Below are 27,842 nucleotides of genomic sequence, written 5' to 3' on the forward strand. Positions count from 1 at the left end.
CCAGTTCACCCTGGTCTTAAAAGGGACATTGCACAAAAAGAAAATATATGTTTTCCCCAAAGCACATGGGTCATCACGCAACAAATTTCTTTAGTTTAGGAGAATGAATTGTGAGAGTTTAGTGATTTACATTTGTTACTATGGCTGAGGAGACAGGTTGGGAGACAATTCTTTACATAGAAAGTTGTTAAGCCATGACTGCTTTGTCACAGTTGAGATAGACAATTGTCACTGTTGAGATAGACAATTGCCACAGTTGAGATAGACAATTGTCACTGTTGAGATAGACAATTGTCACAGTTGAGATAGACAATTGTCACAGTTGAGATAGATAATTGTCACTGTTGAGATAGACAATTGTCACTGTTGAGATAGACAATTGTCACAGTTGAGATAGACAAAAGTCACTGTTGAGATAGACAATTGTCACAGTTGAGATAGACAATTGTCACTGCTGAGATAGACAATTGTCACAGTTGAGATAGACAATTGTCACAGTTGAGATAGACAATTGTCACAGTTGAGATAGACAATTGTCACAGTTGAGATAGACAATTGTCACTGTTGAGATAGACAATTGTCACAGTTGAGATAGACAATTGTCACTGTTGAGATAGACAATTGTCACAGTTGAGATAGACAAAAGTCACTGTTGAGATAGACAATTGTCACAGTTGAGATAGACAATTGTCACTGTTGAGATAGACAATTGTCACTGTTGAGATAGACAATTGTCACAATTTGGATAGACAATTGTCACAGTTGAGATAGACAATTGTCACAGTTGAGATAGACAGTTGTCACTGTTGAGATAGACAATTGTCACAGTTGAGATAGACAATTGTCACTGTTGAGATAGACAATTGTCACAGTTGAGATAGATAATTGTCACTGTTGAGATAGACAATTGTCACTGTTGAGATAGACAATTGTCACAGTTGAGATAGACAAAAGTCACTGTTGAGATAGACAATTGTCACAGTTGAGATAGACAATTGTCACTGTTGAGATAGACAATTGTCACAGTTGAGATAGACAATTGTCACTGTTGAGATAGACAGTTGTCACTGTTGAGATAGACAATTGTCACTGTTGAGATAGACAATTGTCACTGTTGAGATAGACAATTGTCACAGTTGAGATAGACAATTGCCACTGTTGAGATAGACAATTGTCACAGTTGAGATAGACAATTGCCACTGTTGAGATAGACAATTGTCACAGTTGAGATAGACAATTGCCACTGTTGAGATAGACAATTGTCACAGTTGAGATAGACAATTGTCACTGTTGAGATAGACACTTGTCACTGTTGAGATAGACAATTGTCACTGTTGAGATAGACAATTGTCACAGTTGAGATAGACAATTGTCACAGTTGAGATAGACAATTGTCACTGTTGAGATAGACAATTGTCACAGTTGAGATAGACAAAAGTCACTGTTGAGATAGACAATTGTCACAGTTGAGATAGACAATTGTCACTGTTGAGATAGACAATTGTCACTGTTGAGATAGACAATTGTCACTGTTGAGATAGACAATTGTCACAGTTGAGATAGACAATTGTCACTGTTGAGATAGACAGTTGTCACTGTTGAGATAGACAATTGTCACAGTTGAGATAGACAATTGTCACTGTTGTGATAGACAATTGTCACAGTTGAGATAGACAGTTGTCACTGTTGAGATAGACAATTGTCACAGTTGAGATAGACAATTGTCACTGTTGAGATAGACAATTGTCACAGTTGAGATAGACAATTGTCACTGTTGAGATAGACAATTGTCACAGTTGAGATAGACAATTGTCACTGTTGAGATAGACAATTGTCACAGTTGAGATAGACAATTGTCACTGTTGAGATAGACAATTGTCACAGTTGAGATAGACAATTGTCACTGTTGAGATAGACAATTGTCACAGTTGAGATAGACAATTGTCACTGTTGAGATAGACAATTGTCACAGTTGAGATAGACAATATTACATCTTTTAAGGGAAGATTGGCTAGATATTTGAAGTAGAAGGTCCAGGGTTATGAGAAGAGAGCAGGGCAACGGGGTTTGTTTTTGGTTTGTTCTAGCAAAAACTTGACACAAATAGGATGAACGAGTTGGCTTCCTTCTGTAAGTGCCAATGGTCCTATGATGCAGCTTGCAACACATGCTACTGGTGTTACTTTGCTGAAACACTGCACCTGTATAACCTGCTCCAAGAGGAAGCGGAGGTCAAGGCTCCTCACCTCCGGTGTAGCGGTTGAGTGCCGTGTATGTCTGATTCTAACCACCTGACCTTTCTCCATTGCTTCTCCTCATCCTCCTTCCATAAGCAAATCTGAATAGGGAAACCCATTGTGCCCTCCCTAGAACTGGGGAAAAAAGGAGAAAATTGCAGCTTCATAGCAAAAAGTCCAGAGACAGTGACAAACAAAATACATTCAGCAAAGTAGACCGAGAAGTAAGGTTTCAGTGAATTCGCAGGAAAGAACTTGGGAGTCCTTTAAATCCACGTCAGTCTTTTCTGCAGCTCCTTAACTTTATCCGAAGCTTATTTGATAGGGTGTGCTTATGATTCAGTGTGTTTGAGGCATCTGTAATGGAAAATCTGATGCACAGTACAACTATCAACAAGTCATTACTGCCACATTTGAAAATGACTGCCCTGTTTAGAGTGGGTGCCACTGCCATCTGCCAGGAACGATGTTGGAAAATTAGACAGGGCTCAGGTGGGTGGGAATCTGGCATAATTAGGCCCTGCTTCCGGGCCCCAATCACAATGTAGGTTGTGGTGCCTACCCAAAACTTTTTTCCAATGCTGGCAAACCTACTGTGTAAAACTCTGGAATTTTCTAATCGTGGACAGCGACCTGCAGTAAGTAAGTTGAAGTGTGCTTATATGAAAAAAAAAATAGCTTTAACTGGAAAAGTGAAATACTTTAGCCTTTTAATCTGGTTGCTGAATAGCTGTAAAATCTTTAATGAAAGGTCATCATTCTGAAACATTGGGCAGGCAGCAGGATAGATATAGGATCAAGGGAAGGGACATTGGCTGTTTTTACTTTCTCTGACTCAGGTGTCACTGAGGCCGATTGTATCACCCCATATACTCATTCTGCCTCAAACCATCCAGCCAGGGACAAACCAGGAAATCAGTTGGGATCTGATCCCATTAGCTGATTGTACCAAGACCAGGGGACACAGATTTTAGGTTGAGGGCGAGAGTGGAAAGGGGGTGGGGGGGGACCCAATTCTAGGATTCTTGTTCCCATTCCCATTTCTGGCCATTGTCACCAGCAATGGGATAAGGGCACAGGGCATGTGTAGTCTGCCTGGATGTAGCATTCTCACTCTTGCTGGATCCATTGGAAAGGTGGACAGTTTACCACCACTTAATTTTAATGGTGTCAGACCCCTTCAGTAAGTAAACATGGTCCATAGCTTCTCAGTGGATGCATGAACCATAGGGGAACCCCAGAGACAAGGGGGGAACCAAAAAAAAAGCTGTCACCTGCTCCTGAGATTTTTCTGTTGACAGGTTATGAAATGCAAAAGAAAAATTGTTCTTTCAGTTTCTGTAATTAGATACAGTATTGTAAGTTAGATATGTTTTTACTGCAGTGTTTGGGATTGCTAGTGTAATAATCTATAGTGATTTAGATGCCCAGAGTTATTTTGAAATGAAAAAAATACTTCAATAGCTTTCAGAAGGAAAACAAAAACATCAATTGCCCCTGAATTGCTTTGGCTGGCAGGACATCTGGCATAGTTCAGGAAAAAAAAAAAGATTTTGAGTTTCAATAGTTTCTGTTGCTTACATTTCCCAGGATTTAATGAGCCTTTGTGAATGCTTGGCAGAGTTTCAAATGGTCCAGAACCACTTATCTCAGCAGGAGGCTATGTTCACATTTTGATTGGCAGTTTTAAGAGGTTATTGAAGGGTTACCTATCTTTGATGTGGATAGTGGAAGAGATGTTTATTTGTTTTATGACAGATTGACCATGTGTGGGAGTTTACATTTTTGAATGGGTTTTCTGATTTTTTTTTTTACAGTATCATGTGTCTTTGAGTGAGAGCACTATTAGTTTAAAGTTTATTTTTAAGTCATCTTCCGAGGCCAGTCCATAATCGGTATGTAGGGTGGATGGGGAGATGGGTGGGGTTGAGAGGTGAGGGTTGGAGGGCTTGACCTTTACCGTTAAAACTGAAATGATGTCTCAGTAAATAGAGGTGGGCATTCCAGCCAGTCAGCCCAGCCATTAGCCTGCTCCTGTTATCCATTTGGGCTTGCCTCTGGAAGTGGCAGGCCTGACTCCATCCCTCCTCTGCTTCTCCGGGATGCAACTATGGCAAGCATGGGCCCTTTTAAAGGAGACAGGTCTGCTGGATCTAAAAGTTTCTCGACATGACCTTCCCGCCTCCTCCATGAATGTCCAGCCCGATATCTCCTTACGGGGCTCGGTTGTTTTGTAATTTTCCTGTGAAGCATCTTGGGACATTGTATTACATTAAAGACGCTATATAAAAATAAGTTGTTGTTGTTTTTACATCCACCAGTATTATCAACAATGTTCTTCAGCCTATAATGATTAACATTCTTGTTTACAGAATCTGTAGTCTCATTAATTTTCTTTCTGAGAAAGTGTCCCTCTACACAAATGTGGTGCTGACATTAAAACTTGGCATTGATGATGGTTGGGGTGGGGGGTAAGTACAATAATGCAACACATCAGACTGTGGGTGGGATTTTCTGGCCCCGACACCGGCGGGATAGGAAAATTTGGAGAACTGTTGACTTTTAACGGCTCTCCAAATTTTCCCGTCACTCCAGCAACGATGCCTGCTAGTGTCAGAGCTGGAAAATCCCACCCAGAGGGCGGTGAGAGCAGTCCAGCGTAGTTTCCAACACAATCTCAAGGTTGCCAGTTAGGCAGGGGGTAAGTGGTTGCCAGGTATGCACATGGAGGGAGGAAGGGTCAAATCAGAGCCAGCCTGGGAGTGACCGGTTATTTTATATGGGGATTGACAAAGTGGCCTGAGCTATCTGCTTGCGTTCATCCTTGGGTCAGTATACCAAATATCTCACGAGACCAAGAGAAAACAACAAACGAAAAATAGGTTTTAGAAAATATGAGTTTGCGGCACAGCAGCTAAAAATTAAGGCCTTTAAATTTTTTGAATAAGTTCCATGGAATGCTTTCCATTTTGACACTGAGTCCCAATTTCCATTGAATTATTGAGCTCACTGCATGCTTTATTATTCACTCATGAGATGTGGGAGCGATAGCTAGGCCAGAACTGATTGCCTATCCTTATTTGCCATTGTTTAGGTGACTTTTAAGAGTCACCACATTGTTGGTGGGTCTGGAGTCACATGTAGGCCAGACCAGATAAGGGCAGCAGATTTCCTTCCCTAAAGGGCATCAGTGAACCAGATGGGTTTTTACGACAACTGACAATGGTTTCATGGTCATGATCAGACTTTTAATTCCAGATTTCTATTGAATTCAAATTTCACCATCTGCCGTGGTGGGATTCGAACTAGAGTCCCCAGAGCATTGCCCACATGTCTGTCCTTGGCTTGCTGCATTGTTCCAATGAAGCCCAACGCAAACTGGAGGAACAGCACCTCATCTTCCGACTAGGCACTTTACAGCCTTCCGGACTGAATATTGAATTCAACAACTTTAGGTCTTGACCTCCCTCCTCCATCCCCACCCCCTTTCTGTTTCTTCCCCTTTCCTTTTTTTTTTCAATAAATTATATAGATTTTTCTTTTTCCCACCTATTTCCATTATTTTAAAATATTTTTAAATCTTTTATGCTCCCCCCACCCCCACTAGAGCTATACCTTGAGTGCCCTACCATCCATTCTTAATTAGCACATTCGTTTAGATAATATCACCAAATTCGACACCTATGTGTTCTTTTGTTCTGCCGTCTGTGACATCTTTTGATGATCTGCTTCTATCACTGCTTTTGCCTACAACCACACCACCCCCCTCTCCCCCTACCCAACCCCACACCAGCCCCCCCCCCCCCCCAACCCCCTCCCAACCAACACCTTAAACCAGCTTATATTTCACCCTCTCCTGGGATTCGCCTAGTTTTGTCGAAGGGTCATGAAGACTCGAAACGTCAACTCTTTTCTTCTCCGCCGATGCTGCCAGACCTGCTGAGTTTTTCCAGGTAATTCTGTTCTTGTTTTGTCCCCAGAGCATTATCCTGGGTCTCTAGAACACTAGTCCAGTCATAATACCGCTGTGGATCACCACCTCCTCCAATATGTAGCCCAACATAAAAAGGACAAATGCCCAGGCTCCCCACATGTATTGTGCTGCAACAGAATCCAATAACTATCTTGCAGGCCCAAAGGGTCAGGCCATTTACACTTAGGACTACATCCAATGCCAGGAGAACCCCATGTCTGCAGTCAACTGTATTTCCCTTAATGTAAAAAGTGCTTTACCATCCTTGCTAGCTTTACAAATCTCTGGTTACAGACTTGGAATCACAGCATTTTCCAACGTACCCGCCTGCCAGCCGCACTTGCAATTAATTCCATCAGTTCTTGAAATTGTCTTTTAAGTGTGATGCGCGATGGAATGTTCTCTGGGGAAGGAAGAATTGAAACAAAATGATCATAGGTCATCTAAGCCCCACAGCAAAACAGCTGATGCTCTCCTGGGTGTTGAAGTCATCATCAGATCACACAGATGAAAACTCGAATCCCTCAGTAAGTCCCTGAACATGAAAGTAGAGTGTCTAAAAGTTTCCAGCAGGTCATTATCCGCTTTAGGATCATCTGCCAGGGTTTCTATCCCAATGAATTAATGCCTCAGGTGATTTGTGGAGCAACAAGTTTATTGTCAGAGAGCCAAAGACTGCAGCTAGCATCCTGTGATCATTTAAGCAATTTTCTGCCTTGATTTATTTTTTCAGTAAGCAAAATATGAATGCTGAACCACGACATGTAGGGTAACACAAACTGTGGCCTAATTCCTGTGCCTGAATGGTGAGGTCCAAGCTGCACTTGATATTAGGCCTCAGGCCTCATCACTATTAGGCTGGTGCGCCGCGGGCAGTTAGTTACAGCTCATTCAGCCACTAGAACAGCAGCAGCATCCCTCAGGGGAGTGATGTGAAATGGGGAACTGGGGGATGGCAACTAGCAAGACAGGGTTAGTTAGGAAGGCAGGGTGGTGGGGAGGAGAGATTAAAAAGGTGGGCAATCGAATTGGGAAGAAATAGGTGATGGGAGGGGTGCGGTGGAGGTGGGGTTGGGAGGAGGAGGTAGCTGCGATGACCTGGTTGACAGTTGGTGTTTTTTGGCTAGAGGCAGCCTACATTTTTTAATCAAAAACAAAAATAGCTGGAAAAACTCAGCAGGTCTGACAGCATCTGTGGAGAGGAACACAGTTAACATTTCGAGTCCTTATGACTCTTCATCAGAACTAAGGAAATAGAGAAATGAGGTGAAATATAAGCTGGTAGAGGGGGGTGGGACAGGTAGAGCTGGATAGAGGGCCAGTGATAGGTGGAGGCAAAGAAGAGATTGCCAAAGATGTCATAGACAAAAGGACAAAGGGGTGTTGACAGCGGTGATATTATCAAAGGAATGTGCTAATGGTGACATTAAGGGTGGCAAGCAGGACAAGCTAGTGGCAGATGGTCCTAGTAGGGGTGGGGTGGGGTGGAAGGGATCGAAATGGGCTAAAAGATGAAGATAAAACAATAGATCGAAATAAATTAAAAAATAGGTGGGAAAAGAAAAATATATTTTTAAAAAATTATAAATTATAAATAATAATTATAAAAAATATAAATTAGGGGGATCGGAAAGAGAGTGGGGATGAAGGACAGAGTTCATGATCTAAAGTTGTTGAACTCAATATTCAGTCCGGAAGGCCGTAAAGTGCCTAGTCGGAAGGTGAGATGCTGTTCCTCCAGTTTGCGTTGAGCTTCACTGGAACAATGCAGCAGGCCAAGGACGGTCATGTGGGCATGAGAGCAGGGTGGAGTGTTGAAATGGAAAGCGACAGGAAGGTCTGGGTCATGCTTGCGGACAGACTGAAGGTGTTCCGCAAAGCGGTCACCCAGTCTGCGTTTGGTCTCTCCAATGTAGAGGAGACCGCATCCGTTTCCTCAAGGTAACTCGCTTTCCTCATCACTCTCAACTTACACACTTACAAACCTTTCATACATTCATGAAATGAAAAAAAATCTCCATGAGCAAAGTTACAAGGAATTAACCAGCACCGTCTTAATCACTATGTGCCTTAATTAAAACTCAGACGTTTTCAGCTACTACTGTGACTGAGTTATGAAGGATTGGGCGTAACCTAGACGGTTAGTAACTTATTTCTAACAGAAATTGTAATGCATTTCATTCATATTGAGAAGTTTGGCATCTTTTAGGAGGCTCTTCGTGCAAAAACATAAGCAATCATTCAAAGCTTCAGCAGCTTATCATCCAGGTGACCCATTGCATAAATGCAGCATAAGTAGATTTTGTAAGATTTAGTTCACGAAGTTCACTGAACATGAAATGCAGATGATTATGACGCTGGGCGCTTTTGTATCTTCAACAGGAGACAGAATAAAATAATCAAGCTAGGATAATTACATTACATTTATATTCATTTTAATTTGAGATCTCACACACGACCAGTTGCCAAAACACAAATATCCTTAAATACACGATATTTGGTGTCCCATCTGTTCTGAGGCAAACTTGTCAGTCCTTCTGTTGACAGTGTTTTGTTATAATCTATAACCATTCATGGCTGAATGCTTCATCCTGAGGATTTTTCATTCTTCGCCCCTGCTACTGGTCCCACTTCCTCCAGGTTGCTCACTAAACATAAGCAAGTCCATGCCAAAATTTTGTGACCCAGAACTGAGCTTAAAATTCTACATCCTGCCCATTAAAAAGCATTTCTATCTCTGCAATGTTGCCTGCCTCTGCTTATCCTTCTGCCTAGTCACTGCCAAAAATCTTATCCATTCCTTTGTTATCACCTCTAATCTCGATTATTTCAATGAGCACTCCTCTCCATCCATTACTCTTTATCATACTTGAAAACATGGACGCTGACCATTTACCCCAACCAGTCTGTGTCAGCATTTACCCTCCACATGAGCAAGTAATTCAAGTCATATTTACCCACCCTGTTATCACGTTCCTTCAATCTCTTTTCATTTATTTACCAATTCAATCTAATCTTGAATGCTGACATTTCAGTCTCAACCACAACTGGTCCACAATCTTACATCCTGTCCTGCATTGAGTCTCGCTCACCCATCACAGATTGGCACTGAATGATATTGGCTTGATCTGAATGAATTGAAGCTAAATTCTCACCACAAACAACTTATATTTATACCGCACCCTGGCATAGCACGTCTTGGCCTACTTCTGCTGCTCATTCATATGTTTGTATGTACGTATGTTCATATGAGTGTAACAAAGCATCTCCAATTTCCTCCATAGCCTCTCCAATCCATCTCCTCAGCATTCGCCAGCTTTTTATCCTCCATTTTCAGTGCTCAGATTCTGACCTTTGGTGTATTCACGACCTCCTTGTCACCCCACAATTGATAGTAGAATCAGTGGCAGCCTCAGCTCATTCTTTTGGGACTTCCTCTGTAAACCCATCCCCCTCTTCATCAATGTAAACTCAGCAGGTCTGGCAGCATTTATGGAGAAAGAAACAGAGGCAACGTTCTGAGTCCATATGGCTCCTCTTCAGGGCTAAAGAGAAGGAGAAATGTAGTGGATACTATACTTTAAGAGGGGTTGGAGAAGGTCGGAAGGTCAGGGATGGGCGGGAGCTGAAGAGGGACTGACAAAGTGTCATGGAAACAAGACAAAGGGATTTTTAATGGTAGTGTTAAAGACTAAAGAAGGCCCTGATAGTGGCATAAAGGTGAGATAGCAGAATGTGTTATTGCCAAACAAGGGTCAGTGCTCTGTGAAAACACAACATAGAAACAAGTGACAGACAGATGCCCTGTGTGGGTTGGGGAGTTTCGGGGGGGGTGGTGTGAAGCGCTTCTTCAACTGAAAAGAGTGTTTATGGACTTGGATAGTGGGGAGGGGGGTATAGGGTAAAAGGATAAACAAAAGGATAAAAAAAGTAATATATATACATACATACAAAAATAAAAATAAATAAAAATAAAACCATTGGATTAAAAAGGGGTAAAGATGGAGGAGAGAGTTCATGGTCTGAAGTTGTTGAACTCAATGTTAAGTCCAGAAGGCTGTAAAGTGCCTAATCGGAAGATGAGGTTCTGTTCCTCCAGTTTACGTTGGGCTTCACTGGAACAATGCAGCAGACCAAGGATGGACATGTGGACGTGAGAGCAGGATGAGGTGTTGAAATGGCAAGCGACAGGGAGGTCTGGGTCTTGTTTGCGGACTGAGCGAACGTGTTCCGCAAAGTGGTCACCCTGTCTGCGTTTGGTCTCTCCACTATAGCGGAGACGGCATCGGGAGCAGTAAATGCAGTAGACCTAATTGAAGGAGGTGCAAGTGAAGCGCTTCTTCAACTGGAAAGAGTGTTTATGGACTTGGATAGTGAGGAGGGAGGAGGTGAAGGGGCAGGTGTAGCACCTTCTGTGATTGCATGGGAAGGTGATGAGGAGTTGGGGGGGATAGAAGAATGGACTGGGGTGTCAAGGAGGGAACAGTCCCTACAGAACGCTGACGGAGGGGGAGTGGGGGGTTGCATGTCGTGGGGGGGGTGAGGGGGAGAAGTGTTTTTTGGTGGCATCAAGCTGGAGTTGGCAGAAATGGTAGAGGATGATCCTTTGAATGCGGGGGCTGGTGGAGTGAAAAGTGAGGGCGAGGGGGAGCCTATCATGGTTCTGGAAGGAGGGGAAAAGTGTGAGGGCTGAGGTGCAAGAGATGGGCCGGACACTGCCAATGACAGTGGTGGGGGAAACCCTCGGTTAAGGAAAATGAAGACATATCAAAAGCGTAGTTTTGGAAGGTAGCATCATGGGAACAGATGTGACAGAGGTGGAGGAACTGGGAGAATGAAATGGAGTCCTTACAGGAAGGGGGGTGTGAGGAGCTGTAGTCGAGGTAGCTGTGGGAGTCGGTAGGCTTGTAATGAATATTGGTGGCAGTCTATCACCAGAAATTGAGACAGAGAGGTCAAGGAAGGGAAGGGAAGTGTCAGAGATGGACCATGTGAAAATAATGGAGGGGTGGAAATTGGAAGCAAAATTGATAATTTTTTTCAGGGCCAGATGTGAGCATGAAGTAGCATTGAAACAGTCATCGATGGACCAGATGAAGAGTGTGGGAGGGGCCCTGAGTAGGACTGGAACAAGGAATGTTCCACATATCCCACAAAGAAACAGGCATAACTGGGGCCCATGCAGGTATCCATAGTCACTCATTTTGCTTGGAGGAAGTAAGACAAGTTAAAGGAGAAATTGCTCAGTGAGAGAACAAGTTCAGCCAGACGGAGGAGAGTGATGGTGGAAGGGGATTGTTTGGGTTTCTGTTCAAGGAAGAATTGTCAGATTGTCCTGATGAGGGGATGGAGGTGTTGTAGGATTGCATGCCCGTGGTTTGGAGGAGGAGGGAGTTAGGGCCAGAAAACTGGAAATTGTTGATATGATGTAGGGCATCAACGGAATCGCGAATGTAGGTGGGAAGAGACTGGACAAGGGGAGAAAGAATAGGGTCAAGATAGGAGGAAATGAGTTACATGGGACAAGAAGAGGCTGACATGATGGGTCTACCAAGACATTTCTATTTGTGGATTTTGGGAAGGAGGTAGAAGTAGGCTGTGCGGTGTTGGGAGACTATGAGGTTGGAAGCTGTGGAGGGAAGATCTCCAGAGGAGATAAGGTCAGTGACCATCCTGAAAACAATGGTTTGATGTTCAGTGGTGGGGTCATGGTCCAGGGGGAGGTGGGAAGAAACGTCTGAGAGTTGGCGCTCAACCTTTGCAAGAGGCCTCAGCCTCGTCATCAACAACTCTTCAAGTCCTGCCTCTTTAAAGGAGCTTTTAGCTACTACAACTGAAAGTTCAAATGACAGTTCAGCATTCATTTTACTTCTAATTATTCCTCCTTCCCACCCAGCACTCTGTAAATTACTTTAGGGCCTGAATTTTGTGCCCCTTACCCTGGAAGCTCACATGATGCTTACATCTTGCACTCATGGATACCAAGGCTGTTCATGGCTCCTGCATGAGTGGATGGATGGCTCCTGGATGACAAGGGCTATCCCTTGAAGAGTTGGCTGCTGACCCCACTCTGTCACCCGAAAACTGATGCCGAGGAGAAATACAACAGGAGTCATGCCTCCCAAGGGCAGTGGTGGAGAGGACCTTTGGAATGCTGAAGATGCACTTCAGATGCCTGGACTGGTCAGGGGGATCATTGTAGTATCTTCTAGAGCGTGTCTCTCTCATAGTTGTCAGCACGTTGCACTCTGCACAGCCTGGCTCTGGCAAGAGGGAACCCATTGGAGGCTGAGGAAAGCGAGGCAGCTCCACAGGTCACGGAGGATGACTCAAGTGATGGCTCAGAGGAAGAACCTGATAAGGCGCAGGATGAGGACCTTGAGGCAGAGGACAGGAACCGTCATGACGGTAGGGTCACCAGGGATGCTTTGATGCAGCGAACATTCTGCTAGGCATCCAAGGCATCGATGCCTTGTCAAGCCAATGGCATTGTCTCCTTTGTTAACTTTTTGTTAATAGGTTGTAACCTGCTGTGAGTGGCTGAATCTCATTCATTCATGTACACTGATGCGTGTCTGACAAAAAACTAAAATAGGATCATTAAACTTAAAGGAGGGTTACGTTAATAGTCCTCCATTTAGACGTGGGCATATGAGGAATGCTTTTAATATCTTTTCTCCTTCACTTCCAGATAGCCAGACAGGAAGGATAGAGATAAAAGCAAAAAACTGCGGATGCTGGAAATCCAAAACAAAAATAAAAATACCTAGAAAAACACAGCAGGTCTGACAGCATCTGTGGAGAGGAACACAGTTAACGTTTCGAGTCCGTATGACTCTTCAACAGAACTAAGGAAAAATAGAAGAGAGGTGAAATATAAGCTGGTTTAAGGGGGGTGGGACAGGTAGAGCTGGATAGAGGGCCAGTAATAGGTGGAGATTGCCAAAAGATGTCTTGGTCAAAAGGACAAAGAGGTGTTGACGGTGGTGATATTAGCTAAGAAATGTACTAATAGGTGACATTAAGAGTAGAAAGCAGGACGAGCAAGGTACAGATAGCCCTAGTAGGGGTGGGGTGGGGGGAAGGGTTTGAAATAGGCTAAAAGGTAGAGATAAAACAATGGATGGAAATACATTTAAAAATAATGGAAATAGGTGGGAAAAGAAAAATATATATAAATTATTGGAAAAATGTGGATCCGAAATGGGGTGGGGATGGAAGAGAAAGTTCATGATCTAAAATTGTTGAACTCAATATTCAGTCCGGAAGGCTGTAAAGTGCCTAGTCGGAAGATGAGGTGCTGTTCCTCCAGTTTGCATTGAGCTTCACTGGAACAATGCAGCAGGCCAAGGATGGACATGTGGGCATGAGGGCAGGGTGGAGTGTTGAAATAGCAGGCGACAGGGAGGTCTGGGTCATGTTTGTAGACAGACCGAAGGTGTTCCGCAAAGTGGTCACCCAGTCTGCGTTTGGTCTCTCCAATGTAGAGGAAACCGCATTGGGAGCAACGAATGCAGTGGACTAAGTTGGGGGAATTGCAAGTGAAATGCTGCCTCACTTGAAAGGAGTGTTTGGGCCCTTGGACGGTGAGGAGAGGGGAATTAAAGGATCAGGTGTTGCACCTTTTGCGGTTGCATGGGAAGGTGCCATGGGAGGGGGTTGAGGTATAGGGGGTGATGGAGGAGTGGACCAGGGTGTCCCGGAGGGAACAACCTGCAGAATGCCGCCGGGGGGTTGAAGAGAAGATGTGTTTGGTGGTAGCATCATGCTGGATTTGGCAGAAATGGCGGAGGATGATCCTTTGAATGCGGAGGCTGGTGGGGTGATAAATAAGGACATGGGGGACCCTTTCATGGTTCTGGGAGGGAGGAGAAGGTATGAGGGCGGATGCGCGGGAGATGGGCCGGACACGGTTGAGGGCCCTGTCAACCACCGTGCGTGGAAAACCTCGGTTAAGGAAGAAGGAAGACATGTCAGAGGAACTGTATTTGAAAGTGGCATCATCAGAACAGATGCGACGGAGGCGAAGGAACTGAGAGAATGGGATGGAGTCCTTACAGGAAGCGGGGCATGAGGAGCTGTAGTCAAGGTAGCTGTGGGAGTCGGTCGGTTTGAGACCTGGATCCAGGGGCTAGATTTCCACTACCAAGGTGGATACCTTGAATTGGGGAATTTCCTGACTTGGCAGACCCACTTTGGTTGAAAGGGCCTCGTTATTGCCAAACTTCAGTCTGGGGGCTGGACTAATCTCTCATGTGGAAAGATGGTAGCTCCAACAATCCAGCGCATGCTGAATACTTAAAATAAAGATGTACATTTATATAGTGCCTTTCACAGCCAGAGGATGCCCTAAAGTATTTTACAGCCGATGAAGTACTTTTGAAATGTCATCACTGTTGTAATGTAGGAAATGTGACAGCCAATTTGCCACACAGCAATGTGTTAATGACCAGTTTGTTGATGTGATGTAGGATGAGGGATAAATATTCGCCAGGATACCAGGGATAACTTCCTTGCACTTCTTTGAAATAGTGCCACGGGGAAGACAGGGCCTTGCTTTAACATCGCCTCTGAAAGCCGGCACCTCTGACAGTGTGGCACTCTCTCGGTACTGCACTAGAGCATCAGCCTTGGTTTTTGTGCTTAAGCCCTGGAGTGCGACTTGAACCCAAAGCTTCCTAACTCAGAAGCAAGAGTGTTATACCAACTAAGGCATGGCTGCACACCATAAACTGCACTGGAAGCACTCTAATCCCTCCTGTCCGATTTGAAATGATAAACTCCTGACCCAAAGGTAAGAACACTCCTACCAGTATGGTATGTGGACATGCTTCTCCATCCTAGGATCTCGGATGTGTAGCATTCTCCTTCCAGCTGATTAAGTCCCCAGTACGGGCAGGAATGGCACGCACAATTCCCATTGGAAGTGCACCATCCACCATATTGTAGAAGTGTTGCACTGGTGGCAGAAGCACCTGCTGTCAATATTCTAAGCTCTGAATAATGTAGTTAAATTAGGCCTGGTGTATTGATCATGCTTGGTTCAGAGAAAAAGTCCCCTGAATTCATTTTGTTGGCAGATTGACCTAGTGCCCCTTGTCCTGGTTAATGGTATATTGCTTACATCAGTGGCCAGTATTGTCACTTAACTGGTGTGAAACACTTTCATAAGAAATCCAGTGCATGACCTCCGTTGGGGCAAGGGGTTTGTATAAAATGGGCAACCAAATTGAATTTGGTTCAAATCAATAGATTTAAATTTGATTTATCAGACAAACAAGCTATTTGATTTGAAACACCACAGATGTCCTAATGCTGCTTTTTATTTAATCCCTTAGCAAAATTTCCAATACAAAGATTTTAAACAGAAAATAAATAAATCCCTTGGGACATGCAGGAGGAGATACAGACTGAACTCTATTGTTTTAAACCCCTGTTTAATTTACAGTTCAAATCCTTATTTCTCGTTCCCCGACACTATATTCTAATACCTCAAGTGAGGGTGGAACAATACAGTAAACACAGTAAATGCTGAACTACCAATTAATTGTTCACACTAGTCAAGAGTGTGATGTAGATTGAAAGCTGCTAATGTATGGTAATCTGAGGACTGACTCTCTGCAGAAAGAGAGAAAAAGCACCTCACTGTTTTGTTGCAGATGCAAAGATTCCAGCCATCCACCTTACATTGGTGTGGTAAGCGTATTTCATTATACAGTGACCTTTAGTCACTTAATGATGCATGCGGATGAGCGCTGTCATTCCAACCACATTATTAAAATAGAAAAATAGCCTTTGGATCAACAGCAATATCAGGATTGAACACTTTAATGTGCATTATGTGGCTGTGCCTTACAGAGCCAGCATGAATTTCAGGACCAGATCCAGATTGATATTCTCGGCTATGTGCCAAAACTAAAGTGGAACTTGTTTTCTATTTGTAAATCTAGTTCCTATGGAAGAGGTCCCATGATGTGATGGGATTGCGAGAATAAATCTCATTTATAATGTGGGACAGTGTCGAATGCTAATGACAAAGAAAGAAAGACTTGCATTCACTTAATGCCTTTCACAACATTAGGACGTCCAGTGAGTAACCACTTTCGAAGTTCAAACACTTCCGTAACGTGAGAAATATAGCTGTCGATTTGCACACAGCCAGATCTTGCAAACAACATGGTAATAACCAGATAATCGTTTTTTCAAGGAGTTGTTTGGGGTATGTGTATTCACGATGATACCGGGCAAAGCTCCTCTGCTCTTCTTCCACATGAGAGGGCAGAGAACGGCTCAGTTTAATACCCAGTTAGGAAGACAGCAGATAAAAACAAAAAAACTGCGGATGCTGGAAATCCAAAACAAAAACAAAAACAGAATTACCTGGAAAAACTCAGCAGGTCTGGCAGCATCGGTGGAGAAGAAAAGAGTTGACGTTTCGAGTCCTCATGACCCTTCGACAGATTAGGAAGACAGCAGCTCCGGCATTGCAGCACTCCCTTAGTGCTGCACTGGAGCATCAGCCTGGATTATGTGTTCAAGTATCTGCAATGGCCCCATCGAACCCACAAACCTTTTATTGAAAGGTGAGAGTGTCACCACTGAGCTTAGGCTGAAACTGAAACAGGTAAGCAGCACATGCTCGAGGTGTTAAAGTGATTTTACATATTGGCGATTGCTCGGGGATCCCAAAATGGAAGTATACTCCTAATCTTGAGGAAAACCAACACAGATGAAGGATTTTAAAACCACATTGTTGACTTGCATGGATGGGTTAGTGTCCAAACCAGAGCAAAATGGCGTTTGACAATTAATCAGTTATATTTGGCAGTGTTAAATTGATCCAACCCAGATGGTGAAGTACAAAACAAGACACAGTTCTTTTCCTTGTTAGTAGGTTTAATCATGGGATGCAGCATTATGGATCTCTGTCTACTAACTCAGTGTCCGAGTAGACTCTCTTTATATCAGCTCTCGGCCCTTAATCAAACAATAGCCACCATCTATGTATCTTCAACGACATAATCAACCAGCCAGTAACAGGCAGCAGTTCCACTGATGATAGGTGACAAATGATCTCACAAGGTGATTCCAGAATATTTGCTCCACCTTGTTTGCATCAAAGTGTTCCATCCATTACCTTCATGAGCACAAAGGCTCTTAGCTTATTCACGTTGTTTTCTCAGAGAGAGCCAGAAAAAAAACACCTCACAAACCAAACAGTTGAAGATACTGATATCTAAAGTTATTTTAATGGATTGAAAGACAGAAGTTATGAAAATAAATTATGATGCTAAAATTCATGAAAACATAAAACCTTTGGAGGAATAAACAATACTCATAACTTTTATGATACAATATATTTTTGTAATCGATCATCACTTCAGATGCACAGGAATGTTTCCAAAGAAAACAATACCTTTCCCTGCCTTTGAATATTAAAAGCTCACAAGATGCCCTGGAATTTCGGAATTGTTCAACAATCATCCCAGTCTGCTTTTTTGGTAAACTGGAGAATCAGGGTGGGGAGTGCGTCATGTGATCCAGTCTCAGTTTCACTCTGGCCTATGAGCAGAACACAGCACACACAGCTCTGCTGTTGATGCCTTTAAGCTTTCTATTCATGTATATATGTTGTTATGTGCCTACTCTAAACAAATGAACCCACAATGTGTTTACACAATCCCTTACGTGTGATCGGTGCCTTTATATCATTACAGAAACACAAAATGGTGCACTTTGGTGGTAAAACAGCAGGGCAGCAACATTAAGTACATGTACGACAGAGTGAACAAACTTGGATCTACTACTTAGCATGAGACGATGCACAATGTTTGGACATCGCTGGCTAGGCCAGCATTTATTGCCCATCCCTAATTGCCATTGTTCAGAGGACATTTAATATTCAACCACATTGCTGTGGATCTGGAGTCACACATAGGCCAGACCAGGTAAGGGTGGTAATTTTCCTTCACTAAAGAGCATTAGGGAACCAGATGGGTTTTATGACAATCAGCAATGGTTGCTATTAGACTTTTAATTGCAGATTTTTATTGAATTTGACTTTCACCATATGCTTTGGTGGGATTCAAACCTGGGTCCCCAGAGCATTACCTTGGGTCTCCAGAATATTAGTCAGTGACAATGCCAATATGCCACTGCCTCCCCTGCAACATAGTGCCAGCACAGAGAAGCTTAGAAGACACAGTGCTGGGATCGTGCTCAAATAAAGAGTTGATAACCAGACGGATCCCTCGTGGTGAAATTGCAGTGCATAGCCTGTCAATTCAGTGGGCTGGACAGTGCATCAAGAGGACCAGCACCCGATTCGCTCCATAAGGGAAGGTGAGTTACCAGGGCATGGGCCCGATCCTAAATGAGTTAGGGGGGAGTCAAACAAAACCAAGCCCAAAACTGTCAAAAAATTGGGCCAGAGAAGGTTCTAATTATAAAGGGTGGAGCTTCAGAAAAGAGTGTTAAGGTAGCTATAGCGACACTCATCCCAGGCACAATAGGAGAAGGAAGGTCAAAGGGATATTGTCAGAATGTCCACAAAATTCCCCATTTTGAATTGGGATGCAGCTGACCTACTATCCAAAGGTAAAATGTTTAAAGAGTGTACAGAGCTATAATTTCTTGATTCAGGTGTCTCTGAACCAGACAGGCAAGTCACAAAAATCACCTAGCAATTGGGAATGAAGGTCTACACAAGCCGAACGTGTCAGGATAACAACAGAAGAATTAAAGGATCTCCAAAAGATGTAGGGCCCTCAAATTTACTGACACATCTCTGGGGCGCCTGCTGGATGCCGCAGAAGGCCACCACAAAGTCCTCTGCCACTGCTCTGAATGCAGGAGGGTCCACCAGAGTCACGAATCCAGCCTTGGCAGTGGCAGTCAGCACCACCGAGCACAGAGGGAGGTCAGCCATCCAGTGTAGGAAGAGGATGAAAGCTCTCATCCGTTTCACCAGGGTACGTCAACCACCTCATCACTCTCAACTCACACACTCACAAACCCATCACACACCCACAGGGATCTCACACCTCAAGGGACAACACCACTAACTCTCACACACACCCTCACATCTCCATCAGGCTCATATCCTCTGGAGCTCGAGTCCTCATCCCACCCATGGCTTCGCTCACCACACACCTCATTCCACACAGTGGCATGTGTGCTGCTCACACTCTATCTGTTTCCACGCAGGAGAAGCTAGCTCACAACAGCAAAGGGAGGTCACAGACCGGGAGTGGAATGCCCCACATTAAGCCCCACACTCACTTTGAGGACAGGCCATTGCGCTGATTGGTGATGATGTGGACCCTGCCTGCGGTGACAGTAAGGTCAGCGGTGAACACCCATGTGAGGATCCTGCACCACATCATCCCTCTCTCAACGCAACTGTGAGTGTTTTCTCTCCTGCTTTTTACTCTGCTGCCATGCACTAGTTATCGCTACTTTGGTTCACAGGGATCTCTGCCAAGTGACCAACACCCTCAGCCAGCCAATCCCTCAGCTCCATCCACGTCCAGACAAGAGGACACCTCTCCACTGAAGAGCTGGAAATAAGCAGCCTGGAAGACCCATCACAGCTCTTACCCACACCCTCCACCAGCGCAGAGACACACACCCCGGTGGGACCTAGATCTAGAGCAGGATCGGGTTCACAGTCTGGCGGTCACTGCACAGATGTGTCTGCAGCAGGAGGAGGCAGGTTCACTCGAGCACCTCGGCACTCGCAGGACTGCTGGGGAAGAGGCATCTGTGAGGTCCGAGTCAGATGACGAGCCTTTGGATTTGGCCTTCCAATCCACCATGGAGAGCCAGCAGAAGGAGGGGGGAAAGTCACGCAGAGCTGTTGGAAGCCTTAAACTGAGTAGCACACGAGTCAGAAGAGTGCGTCCACCTGCTCTCTGCTGAAATGGTGCCACACATGTGCGTATGGAGGTCTCCATTGGAAGAATGGTGGATGCTATGGAGACCCTGGTCCACCAGACCATGGAGATGAGTGCAGACCTGCAGTCCATCACGGGAACCATGGGTCAGTTTCTGCTGTGGCAACACAGGAGGGAAACGGGGCCCCTTGACGTCCCTCCAGGTGCTCCTTCCCCTCAATGAGTCAGGCCGGTGTCCTCGGGCACCTGAAGGGAGGAGAAGCGGTAGCTGGACACCCCTGGGTCATCCACTCAGGAATCTCACAGGCTGTCCGCTCCCTCCGAGTCCCCTTTGCCTGTGAGCCCCTCAACTTCGTCCTCTGTCACAGCAGTGGGGGCAGCTGGCCCACAGGAGGACAGCCAAAGCAAGCCGGGGCCCTCAAGGGCTCAACTCTCCAGAGGATGTACGTTGAAGTCTTCGGAGGTAACAGGGCCAACCATTGTCTCCACCCCTGCTGCGGATGTCAGGGCAGCACCTAGAAGAAGTGGTAGGCCTAGAAAAGTTAAGAAATTCTGATCATACGTTGTTGCACAGTAGAACACAATTTTGTCACTTTATAATCTGAAAATATACTCACATTCACTGAGTTATGTGTAATGTGGTCCTTCAGCTTCATTGACAGGCTTCATGAGTCCCCCTGCTGCTTCCCCCCACACCAACACCCCATCGAATAGCAGTTCAGCTACAGGCAGCCAGCCCACGAGTGATTCTGGAGGGAGAAGTGTGTGTGTGGCAGGGCCTATCAGAGCCTCGTGCAAGGATTCTCCCAGACATGTGAAGCCTCCATCCATCACCTTCATCTCAGTGTCCAGAGCATTTTCAATGCTGCCTGCTGGGGGTCTCTTTCAGTGTCTGTCTGAGCTGACCTGCATCTCCGCCCACCCACTGGTCACATTCCCAAGCAGCACCTGTGCCCGTCCAACATGAGGCTCCGCTCGCTTTTGATTTTGACAACCATGGTCATGGTCAAGTATCTGGTCAGTTCCCCTGTCCTTTCCCCTCCCCAGTCACCTGTGTCCTTTCCTCCATCACTGTGGAGCCCCCTGGTATCACATTCCACCCCCCAACTGTCACCTACCAACCCGTCCACTTGTTATTCCAGGATGTCCAGGTGTATGTGCATGCTTCTTACCTTCCTGAGAATCCCACCCCTATCCACACTGACTTCCCAGACCTTCTCCTTACCACTCCTAGGATCAGTGTCTGCCTCTAAGTCCCCACCAGCCACCCTGACTGTCCCGTCTATCGTTACCAACATACCTTCACTCTCCCACCCTACCAGCTCCCTCTGTCCCTTCTCACGCTCACCATTCCTTCCTATTACTCCCACCGTCAGCTCGTTCCCCAGGAGGCAGTCATTGGCTTCACAGCCCTCCCTTGCACATTCACCTGGACAGTCCCCCAACATTCCTCCCTCCTCCACCCTTACACCCTCCTACTCCTGAACACCTTCTCCTCTCTGAACTCCCTCCTCCCCATGGACACCTCCCCCCTCTGAACACCCTCCTCCCCACAGACACCTTCTCCCTCTGAACTCCCTCCTATCCCTGGACACCTTCCCCCCTCCGAACACCCTCCTCCCCACAGACACCTTCCCCCTCTGAACTCCCTCCTCCCCACGGACACCTTGCCCCCTCCGAACACCCTCCTCCCCACAGACACCTTCTCCCTCTGAACTTCCTCCTCCCCACGGACACCTTCCCCCTCTGAACTCCCTCCTCCTCACGGACACCTTCCTCTCTCCGAACTCCCTCCCAACTTTGCTGCCCTCCACCACCACCCCCCCCCCCCGCCCCCCCCCAAACGCACTCCCCCGGTACTCTTTCCTCTCCCAACCTCACCCCCCAACCTGGTGCATCTCCCGACCCCACTCACACCTGGACCTTCCTCTCCCCCGACTTTACTGATCATTCATCGCAGCCCATGGCCAAGTCCATGATGTTCTGAAGCAGACCCGAAGCATCAACGGAGACCTCCCACCTTCCAGGAGCTGCTTTGTGGTGGAGCCACGCGCATGAGGATCCACCCAGCAGGCGATGCACATGTTCCTCCAGGGTCCAGTAGCTGTCGGGCTCCAGCATCTTCTTCTCCTTGGAGGTCTGTGCTCTGAGCGAGGCCTTAAAGTCGAGTCCCAACTTCTGCCCGCCTCCCTTTTCCAGGTGTGTTCTGGGGCCAACGTGCTTTCCCGCCGGCGTAACCATAAACCGGGTGTGGGGGAGACATTTCCGACCGTGCCTTTACTTTGCATCTCATTACCGGGATGCAAATCGGGTTCATGCCCGGCCTCGAGTGGGATCCACGTTCCACCATGGCGCACACAGTTGGATGATCCCGCTGTGATTTCACGCCGGCGTGAAATGGATCCCTGCCCCTCACGCAGAATTGTGCCACCCCACCACCCCCACCCATCATGATGCCCACCAACAATGGGCTGATTTCCACCCATATACTACATTGGAAGGCCTGTTCAGGATCAGGTTAAACTTCTGTATTCGCCCAATGCAGAGAAAGCATATGTACCCTGATTTTTCAAATGCAGAGCCAGCAGACAGAATTAAAAACTGGAAGTGCTGGAAAAAAAACTCAGCAGGTCTGACAGCATCTGTGGAGAGAGAAACAGCGTTAATGTTTTAGGTCTTCACAGCTAAATACTAGTGGGAATGTGATGAAATTTATACTGTTTAAAGGGGCCGGAGCAGGTGAAGCTGGGGAGAAGCTCAGTGATAGGTGGTGGCTAAGGAGAGATTGACAAAGATGTTATGGACAAAGAGACAAAGAGAGTGTTTAATGGTAGTGTTAGGGACTAAAGAAGGTGCTGATAGTGGCATAAAGGTAAGAAAGCAGAATGAGTTAAAGCAGGACAAGGGTCAGCGCTCTGTGAAAGAACAACATGGAACAAGTAACAGATGGCCCTTTTGGGGGTGGGGGTGGAGGGGAGGGTGTGATGGCTGGGTGAAGAAAAATAGAAAAAGGGATAAAAAAGGCGGATATAAAAAGGGGATAAAACAATGAATAAACGTATAAAAATAAAAATAAGTAATAATAAAAATAAACAAAAATAAAAATAGGTAGATAAAAAATAAAAATAAATTTTAAAAATGGGATTAAAAAAGGGGTGCAGATAGAGAAGAGAGTTCATGGTCTGAAGTTGTTGAACTCAATGTTAAGTGGGGAAGGCTGTAAAGTGCCTAATCGGAAGATGAAGTGCTGCTCCTCCAGTTTGCGTTGGGCTTCACTGGAACATTGCAGCAGGCCAAGGATGGACATTTGGACATTTGAGCAGGGTGGAGTGTTGAAATGGCAAGCAACTGGGTCACGCTTGCGGATAGACTGAAGGTGTTCCACAAAGCACTCATCCAGTTTGCGTTTAGTCTCTCAAATGTAGAGGAGACCACATTGGGAGCAGCAAATGCAGTAGACCAGATTGAAAGAGATGCAAGTGAAGCACTGCTTCACCTGAAAGGAGTTTGGACCCTTGGAAGGTGAAAAAGAAGGAAATAAAGGGGCTGGTGGTGCATCTTCTGCAATTGCATGGGAAGGTGCCTTGGGAAGAGGATGAGGTGTTAGGGTTGATGGAGGAGTGGACCAGGGAGTCCCGGAGGGAATGGTCCCTACAGAAAATTGACGGGGGTGGTGAGGGGAAGATGTGTTTGGTGGTGGCATCATGCTGGAGTTGGCGGAAATGGCGGAGGATGATCCTTTGAATGTGGAAGGTGGTGGGGTGAAAAGTGAGGACAAGGGGGACACTTATCATGGTTCTGGGAGGGAGAGGAAGGTGTGAGGGCAGAGGTGCGGGAGAGAATTGTTGAGTTTATTCAAAAGTTCCAGAAAGATTTGCTAGGCAAACCCAAAACATATAGTATTGAAGACCTTCTGAAGGATGGAAGAATGAAGTAATCCTCGCAGACCAATGAAGCTTACAGGTCCTTCGCACAACCTCAATTGCTGGCACAGTCACTAGGACACCCACACCTAGTGAAACATGTGGAAGATGTGGCCTTCTGCATGCGCCAAGGGGATGCCCAGTTTTACAGAAATTCTGCAAGGCGTGTGACAGAAAGGGCCATCGGCAGCGACGATGCACTAGAGCAAAGGCTGATGCAGCTACAAAGAGCCATGCACTGGTCCAAACAGACCGCACACAACGGGTACCTTCAGGCAATAAGAATGACCACCCAGTATCCCATCAGAAATGTACACATGAGGCGACTGACAGACCAGAAGATGACGATGATGGGCAGGATTTTCGGGTCGTCGGGCAGGTGGGCGGGACCGGGAGCGTCTGGGAAACAACCCGCTGCCCCTGATTGGCCCCCCCCGACCGTGATTTTATGGGGTGGGGGGCGGGAGGAAGGTAAGCGCAAAAATCTGCTCACGCGCAAGGGAGCAGACTCTGAAAACTCCCCGAAGCCAGGGAGCTGCCTCAGGGAGCTAAAGAATTTCATGACCAAATCTAAAGATTTTGCAAATCGGATAAAAATGTTCCCCACATAGGACTCACTCACATGAACAGAAACATAATAAAAATTAGGTCAAAACATTTTTATTTTTTAATTAATGTTGGAGACCCTAATTGCCCCTGGATGAGGTTTCCTCAAAAACCCAAAACAATGCAGTTAATTAATACTTTCATGGCTTTAATAGGCCTCTTAATTGTCGGCGGGCATGCTGATGACTCTTGTGGATGCCTGCTGATTGGAATATCGCGTGAGTACACGATGACATTGGGATGCTTGCCTGATGTCACCACGCAACGTTACATCTGACAGCGACACCTTTAAGGACAACTGTTCCATCACCAGCAGAGTTCATGGTCGGCAGATTAACTTACCTACTCTTACACATTGTACTCTCTCAGACACTAGAGAGCAACTTTTGAAACTGAATGAGAAGATGATCAACGTGCACGATAAGAATGCAGGTACACAGTTGCCAAGTTGACGGTTGGGACAAGTTCCCATCCAGGATCCCACAGAAGGTACGTGGCAACAGCGATGGTGACAAGGGTTTGTTCAGAACGAAGATCCTATGAAGTCATTACACACAAAGGCGCAATGGTGAGATGTAACCGAGGACAAATCAGATCCATTCCAGCTCCTCAACCACTGTACAGTTTGATTGCATCTAGGGCAAGATCCCAAACGCAACCAGGAACAACATCCAAGAATGACAATCCCACAGATCACTGTGAGCAATTAAAGACACCTCTAGTTAAGGTTACCATTACATGATCTGGACGTACTAGCAGATTACCTCTACACCTTAGAGATTCAGAGATTCACCAGTCCTATACACTTACGTAATGGTAACTAAACATGAACATGTATTGTAAATAATTACACTTCTTTGAAAGGGCGTAAAGTATCTTTAAAAAGAGAGGGGGATGTTGTAATATGCCTTTAAGAATTAGCAGCATGACATCACTAGAAGAGAAGTATGTCACGTGACCCAGTCTTAGTTTCACTTTGGCCTGTGAGCAGAACACAGCACATGCACAGCTCTACTTCTGATGTCTCCAAGCTTTGTATCCATGTATATGTTTATAAGTGCCTAGTCTAAGTAAATGAACCCACAACATCTTTACACAATGCCTTATGAGTGGTTGGTGCCTTTACATCATTATAAAAAAATGACACATACAAGCAAAATGGTACCATTCCCAGTTCCAAAAATACTTCTAGGCAGTTTGAATTACTGAAGTGATTGAGAAAATCCCCAAACTCCTGAATATATTGAACCAATTCATTTCTGCGCTGGTTCATAGGTTTCTCTGTGCTGCTACTGTTGTAATACCCTGTTGCTGGGCTCTATGTATCTGTCAAACCAGTCTCACCTTGGGGTTTAATTTCCTCTGGTAGTGCATGGCTTAACATATTTGTGGAAAATTTCTTCGGGTGTTATTTGAAGTCTGTGTTTAATTTAAGTGGGGTTGCAGCTACTGTAAATTAGCACAAAAAGACCTTAGCTCAAAGACATCAAGCAGAGGAAATTAAACCCTGTTGAGAACTGATACTACACACATGGCTGATTGATAAGGCTATTTACTAGTCGATGACTGTAATGAAAATTTTTTTTTCACATTATTCAAGTGTTGAACCTATAAAATAGTCCAATCAAAATCTCACTTTGGCTGAAGGAGCCTGCGAAAGAAAGGATATGTTTCGGATTGTGAGGCTGAGAATACTGAAAAAACTTGGGGTCCAAACAAAACGATCCATCGATTTTGAAAGGGATCATAAAAACAATGTGGACTGTCAGGTTGCTGAATGGCTGTTACTCTTATCAACACTATAGGCCAAATATGCTCTTGTGTGATAGCGCAATATGGCCCTTGCAATCTTGGCCCTAAGCTCTGGAATTTGCTCTCTGAACCTCCCAGCCTCTTTAACTCCCTTCCCTTCTTTAAGACATTGCTGACATGTTTCCTAAATGATAACTGTGATTACATTTTAAATAGCACTTCATTTGGATTGGTAGGCACTTTGGAATATCTTGAGGTTGTGAAAGGCACTATTTAAATGCAGGCCTTTTATTTTTCTCTTTCATCTTTTGGCCACCAGCACCTGATATCTCCTTTATGTGGTTTGGTATCATATTTTGTTTGATACGCTCGTGCAAATCACCTGGGGATTCTTATTATGTTAACAGTGCTAAATAAATGTATGTTGTTGCTACTTAGTGAGCTAGCAGCCTGTTTTAGGTTTCGAAGTCAATAACTGAAAAAAATCGATAGAGATGTAAAACAGCCATCCTATTTGCTGCTACTCATTTTATTTTATTACACAAAGTCAAAATCTACCCCAGGGTGCCTTCACACTTCAACAACAACACCAACAACTTATGTTTATATACCTTCTTTAACATAACAAAATGTCCCAAGGCGCTTCACAGGAGTATTATAAATCAAAATACGACAACAAGCCACATAAAGAGTTATGAGATCAGATGTCCAAAAGCGTGGTCAGAGAGGTAGGTTTTAAGGAGCGTCTTAAAAGACGGGTGAATGAGGAAAAGTGGAAAGGTGTAGGGAGAGTATTCTAGAGCTTAGAGGAGGCTTGGCCAATCTTTTTGCTCGGTGGGTGGTGGGGGGACCACATTTGCATTTTTTCTCACTCAAGGTGCTGATGAGCAAATTCCGGAAGAATAAGGTTTGGCACAAAAGTGATTTTTTTTTAATCAGGCGTTAAGGGAAGAAACAATTGCTGAGCAAAAGTAAAGAAATGTCATAGCAATAAATCGTTAAGTTAAAAAAGGGGAGAAAAATAAAAATGACCAGCGTGTGAGAGGGTCAGAGTGTGTGTGTGTGTCTGGCTCACTCCCAGTCTCAGGGTGCTCACTCACTCGCCCTCACCCACTGTGAGTGAGTGTACCTCTGTGTTGGAGTGTGGTGGTGAGAGTGATGAGAAACCTGAGGACAGGGAGTAAGGCAGAAACACAATCACACACTCACTCCCACACATACTCACATCTCTTCCCCCCACCCCGCACCCCGCCCCCCCTGCCACACACAACTCACTCTCACACACATACTCACATCTCTTCCTCCCACTCCCCCACACACACACATACACATACACATACACACACTCACTCCCACACATACTCACATCTCTTCCCCCCACCCCGCACCCCGCCCCCCCCGCCACACACACACACACTCACTCCCACCCACACACACACTCACTCTCACACACATA

The sequence above is a fragment of the Carcharodon carcharias genome, chromosome 14 (genome assembly GCF_017639515.1).
Source record: "Carcharodon carcharias isolate sCarCar2 chromosome 14, sCarCar2.pri, whole genome shotgun sequence".
Taxonomy (NCBI): domain Eukaryota; kingdom Metazoa; phylum Chordata; class Chondrichthyes; order Lamniformes; family Lamnidae; genus Carcharodon; species Carcharodon carcharias.